Consider the following 6,592-nt stretch of genomic DNA (forward strand, 5'->3'; position numbering starts at 1 on the left):
ATTTTCCTTTTTTTGTCATTTTTATATACTGCGTACAGGCTGTAGTGTAAGTGACCTACCTTAGCCTCGTCACTACTTCGTCGAGGTTAGGCTTGGCACTTATAGAATACATGGGGTCAGTTGTATTCATACTATACTCTGCACTTCTTGTGCAGATTTTGGAGTCGGTCCTAGCGGCCGGTTATTAGTGTGCTCGGATTGGACAACTTGTGAACACTTGAGGTACAGCTGCTCAGCGCCCGCAGCTCCTGGAGTCCCCTTTCCTTTTTGTTTGGTTGTGTACTTTCTTTTCAGACAGCTTTATATTTATTTCAGACCCTTGTTTGTACTATTCTAGTAGCTCGAGCACTTATGATACCTGGTCCAAGGTTGATCAGATGTTTGGCTTTTAGCTTCCGCATTTTTACATTGGATTTCTGTAGTTATTTCAATTCTTTCACTTTATTGAATCTGAAATGTTGAAAAATGGGATAAATTATTTTAACGTTGGTTTTCCTAGCAAGTGAAATGTTAGGCGCCATCATGGTCCCGAAGTTGGGAATTTCGGGTCATGACAGGAAAACCTTTCGCACCTATGACCACCTGCTCACCCCTTCCAAAACTCGCATCTGCACTGCTCTCCCCGCACCTGCGAAGAGTTCCAACTTCAGCAGTCTTTCAACTTCAAACCTTGATCCGAAAACCATCCGAAATCCCCCTGAGGCCGCTGGGACTCAACAAAACATACCAACAAGTCATAAAACATGATATGAACTTAGTCCAGCCTCCAAATCACATCAAACAACATCAGAAACACGAATCGCACCCCAATTCAAGCTTATTGAAACTAAGAAAATTTTAACTTCTACAAAAGACGCCGAAACCTATCAAATCACGCCCGAATGACTTCAAATTTTGTACACAAGTCACAAATGACACCACAGACTTACTCCAATCCAACCCCGATATCAAAAAGTCCACTCCCGGTCAAACTTTTCAAAAATTCAACTTTTGCCATTTCAAGCCTAATTCGACTACGGACTTCCAAATCACAATCCAGACACGCTTCTAAGTCCAAAATCACCCAACGGAGCTAACAGAACCATCAAAAATTTATTCCGAAGTCGTTTACACATAAATCAACATCCGGTCCAACTTCTTAACTTAAGTTCCAACATTGAGACTAAGTGTCTCAATTCATTTCGAAATCTCTCCGGACCCGAATCGACTAATACGGTAAGTCATATGACAATTGTAAAGCACAAAATGAGTAGTAAATGGGGAATAAGGCTTCAACTCTCAAAACGACCGTCCGGATCGATACAAAGTTCAGTGTTAAATAAATACATACTTATATTTTCTCAAAGTCCTATGTGATTAGAGGTTTAAAAGGCGTGGAGAATAAAGAAAACATAGCTAACCAAAGGATACCTATAGGCTATATATGTTTCCTCCGAATATAACATTGATATAAATTTGGTATTTGTATGGAGAAAATTATAAAAAACTATAATTATGAAACTGGAGGAAAAGTGAATGGTGTCCATGTACCACTCCTACCAGACGCATATACTATGCAGCAAAGAAAACCATATTTGCAACACTAATTATCCTAATACATATCAGCTCTCTCGCTTCTACATAGTTTTTCTCTCTTTCTGCATCCAAAGTACTCCTTAGTCTCCTTATTCCAATCTTATAATATACTAAAAAGAAACAGACAATCAACATTTTAAAATAAGAAAAAAAAATTTGAATCCAGAGAAAAGAAAATAACTTGTCTTATATGTCATTCTTTTATTATACTAATATTAACTCCCACAAATTCTCCAATTTGTTCCATCAAGACAATGAAATAGAACAAATATAATATCAATACCGAAGTACTTTCAAATTGTGAAATTTTTCATCTCTTTATCAAAATGGTTCTGAAATAGTTATATTTATAAGCAACGAATATTAAAAGTTATGAAATGCTTGTACATTTACAGAAATTTCAAAAGGTTAATTTTGAAAAACGTAAAGACTTCATCGCACCATGATTATTATTTTTAAAGTACATTAAGAATTTCAAAGCAAAGCATTAAAATTTCAAGGTAATTATTTTAATTTATTTTTATAGATATTTAACATTTACTAAAAGGTAAGTTTACATTATGATACAAAATTATTATAGAAGTAATGTTTAAATGAATGGCAAAATTGTCATTCAACATTTTATGAATATTTTAGTAATTCAGCCTTCACTAGCTTCACACTTGTATTAATATGATATGATGATAAGACCAGATTGCTCTATTGAGGAAACATAATATAGTTAAGAAAGCATAACATTGAAAATTAAACTAAAAAATAAAGAAAGCATAACAAAAATAGTATTTTTAATGTACAAAACACAAGAACAAAAGACACACTGGAATCAACCCATAAGAAGAGCATAAAACTTTTTGAAAATCAATTTAGGCAACCTTCAGAAACAAACCACCAGGATATATTGCTTGAAAACCTATATACAAAGCAACAAGTTTTAATGGACGATCAACTTTATCTTAAAAAATGTATCTCTGACTTCTCTCTAAAGTTCTAGAGAGAGAAACCACCCTTCCCCAACCACAAAAAAATAACCAATCAACAACAAACAACCAAATGGCTGAAACTTCTGACACGGTAATGAATAATGAGAAAAATAAACGGTTACTCGCTTACTTGGCAACGTAAACAAACCTAAAGAGGAGGTCACTGACCAATGCAGCTTTAACTAAAAATTTCTATCTTCTGACACCATCAATAGCTCCGTAGATTTCGACTGTAGTGTATTCACCAACATATCTTTTGAGGATGACCAATCAAATTGATCGTATGCTAGAAACTTGTATTTTAATCGTATTTTGCATTTTAATTACTGCACATTACTTGTATTTGCGTTGCACTTATTACGTATTTTATATTTTGTGGGAAATAATTCTGAATTAAGAAGACAAATTGGAGCTAAATCGTACAATTTGGAGCTTTGAAGTCTGAGTAAAAGTCCAAGAAATTAACTCAGGATCGCGTCCAGGGGTCGAGGGCCAAATTTGAATATCAAAAAATAGAAGAAAAAAGTTACTCTAAGAAATTTGCACTACCACGCCGCATGAGGCGTGGCTCGGCAATGCAGTTGGAGAAAATCTATCAGGAAAAAGCCTCTGAATAATACCCACTGGCGCCAGCATGGGGCGTTGCGAGGCGTGCCGCGCCTGAATAATTTTCTTAGAGTAATTTTTCACTTCGGCTTGGAAAGGGTAGTTCCGTCCAAACCCATTTTTACATAGTATAAATACATTAAAAATACGTTTTTGAAGGGACTTTTTACCTACGAAAGATTTGGGAAACAACCAAGGCAAGAAGGAACAAGATTTCAACCAACAATCGATGCAATACGGGAGTTTGTATCGAATGATTAACGTTGATATTTTTATGTCTTTAAACCTTCTTGAGATGACTTTTTCCATTGTTATGGAGTAGTTTTCTCTTAGGGTGTTGACATACATAATGTATTGATAAATTGATTAGGGATTTGATTCTTGACAATTGCTTGAATGAATTGATGGAGTTTTGAATTGTATTGTGAAGTTGTTTATTATTCTGGTTAATCGAAAGAAGAGCTTTATATGAATTTCTTTACATCTTATGTTCTGGTTTAAATTCGTAATTCAACTAGGTAATCGAAAGTGCCTTTCGAATTATTAATCGAACAAGAAATAGGGAAATATTCGTGAGAAGTTACCTTTTGTGATGACCCAAGAGGTCATCTACAGTTTTAGAACCTAATTCTATGTTTTGAAGTCTCCAATAGTTTCTTTTAGCCTTTCTCGATTTTCGTACGCATATCGGGTATTTTTCAGAAGGCTTTTATATTAAAAACTGATAAAAATAAGAATTTTGCCTTAAAAATTCATTTGAGTTGACTTCGGTCATGTTTTGAGCAGACGGATCCGGATCCGTATTTTAATAGTCTCGGTAGGTCCGTATCGTGATTTTAGACCTGGGCATATACCCGGAATTGAATTCGGAGGTCCTAGCTCGAGTTATTAATTTTTGTCAAAAAATAAAAGTTTAAAGGTTTAATAATTTTTAAGAATTGACCGATTTTTGATTTTGTTGATACCGGGCCCGTATTGCGGTTCCGGAGCCCGTTACAGGTCCATTACTAAATTTATGACTTGTCTGTTAAATTTAGTGAGAAACGGAATTTGTTTGACGTGATTCAGACGTTCGGTTGTTAAAATAGAAGTTTTAAAGTTTTCTTGAAAATTTCATTTGATTTGGTGTCTGATTCGTAGTTCTAGGTGTTATTTTGGTATTTTGATCATGCGAGCGAGTTCGTATGAGGTTTTTAGACTTGTGTGCATATTTGGTTTGGAGCTCTGAGGGCTCGGGTGAGTTCCGGATAGCCTACGGACCTTTTGAACTTAGAAAATTTCTTGTTTTTCTCATTCATATTGTTGTCTGGTGTAAGCTTCTATGCGATCGCGTATATCCAATCACGATCGCGAAAGGTAAGTGGGGACTGGGGGAAAGGTAGTCTACGTGAATACGAGGAACAGGACGCAAACGTGGAGCAGTGGGGGGACTACCCTTCGTGAACGCATCCACACCCACGCGAACACATATCATTGGATGGGTTGGGCTGGGCTGGGCTGGGACCTGACTGTTGTTCTTCGCGAACGCGATGCAGGGATCACGAATGAGGAGGCCAATGGGGCTAAGTCTACGCGAATGTGTAGGCCAACTCGTGATTGCGTAAGACAGTGAGGCTTTGCTCTTAGCGAACGCGTCAGGTTTCACTCGAACGCGATGAATACCTGACGCCCAGTGATTAAAAACAGACCAATTACGTGATTTTGTCCATTCTTTCAAAATTTCAAAACTATAATACCCTAGAGGTAATTTTCCCAAGAGTTTTTCTTCCCTAATTTGTTGGTAAGTGATTCTAACATACTTTCTTTCAATTACCCATTACATTTCATAAATTTTTAACCTAGAATCTAGGATTTTCATGGTGGAAATTGGGGGTTTGGGTAGAATTAGGGAATTTTGTGAAATTGAAATTTAGACTTCAAGTCGGATTTCGAAACAAATTACATGACCGGGCTCGGGGGTGAATGAGTAAATAGATTTTGGTCCGAACCTCAAGTTTTAACCAAGCGGGCCCGAGTTTGATTTTTGACTTTTTGGGAAAAAGTTTGGAAATTCTAAATTTATGCATTGTAATTGATTCCTTTAGAAATGTATGATATTATTGAATCAATTGTGGCTAGATACGGGTGGTTTGGAGGCGGATTCTAGGGGAAAGGCCCCGGTAGAGTGTAACGACCCTGCCGGTCATTTCATGAGTTACCGCCCCGTTTCCCCCATTTCTGCTTCTTATTGCTTTGTTTATCGGTTCTATGTGTGATCGGGTTGGTTGGCTCGGGTTCGGAGAGGTTTTGGAAAGGTTTGAGACATTTAGTCTCTTTAGAGGAAGCTTAAGTTGGAAAAGTCAACCAGATGTTGACTTATGTGTTATAGGGCTCGGATGTGACTTCCGATGGTTCAGATAGTTTCCAGGGATGATTTGGGACTTAGGAGCATGATCGGAATGTGTTTTGGGGGTCCAGAGTAGATTTAGGCTTGAATTGGCAAAATTGGAATTTTGGCATTTTCCGGTTGGTAGGTAAGATTTTGATATATGGGTCGGAATGGAATTCCGAGAGTTGCAGTAGGATTATTGTATCATTTGGGATGTGTGTGCAGAATTTCAGGTCATTCAGACGTGGTTTGGTAGACTTTTTGATCAAAAGCGTAATTCAGAAGATTTTGGAATCTTAGGCTTGAATTCGATGTGTTTTGGTTGATTTGATGTTGTTTGAGGTGTTTTGAGGATTGGTGCAAGTTTGGATAGCAGTATAGGACTTGGTTGTGCTTTTGGTTGAGGTCTTAGGGGCCTCGGGGTGATTTCGGATGGTTGACGGAAAGTTTGGAATTTGAAAATGACAGCTGAAGTTTTAGGACTGCTGTCATAACTGCATCTACGGTTGGGAGGCCGCAGGTGCGATCCCCACAGATGCGGAAGACCAGTCGCAGAAGCGGAAAGAGCCTAGGAAGGAAGGAACCGCAGAAGCAGTTGAGGAACCGCACCTGCGATGGCGCAAGTGCGGATTGTGCATCGCAGATGCAGAGATTGAGGATTTAAGTGAGGACCGCAGATGCGACGTCTTGGACCGCAGAAGCGGTAGCTGGACCGCAGGTGCGAACCTCCTGGGCCAGAAGGTATAAAAGGATTCCTTCGCGATTTTTAAGTTGTTCTTCACCGTTTCAAGTCGGTTTTGGAGCTTTTGGGAGATTTTGAAGAGGGATTCAAGGGATAACGTCTGGAGGTAAGATTTTTTAACCTGAAACTCATTTCGATGGTATTATTTCACGGATTGGAGCTGTAATTATGGAAATTAAGTGTTTATAAAATTGAGAAACTAGGGATTGGTATTGGAGACCTTGACTTGAGGATTTGAAGGGCCATTTGTGGTCAAATTTTGGGACTTTTGATATGTATGAACTTGTGGGGAGATAAAAAATCTATTGATGTAAATTTTAT

Source organism: Nicotiana sylvestris, chromosome 5, assembly GCF_000393655.2.
Source record: "Nicotiana sylvestris chromosome 5, ASM39365v2, whole genome shotgun sequence".
Taxonomy (NCBI): domain Eukaryota; kingdom Viridiplantae; phylum Streptophyta; class Magnoliopsida; order Solanales; family Solanaceae; genus Nicotiana; species Nicotiana sylvestris.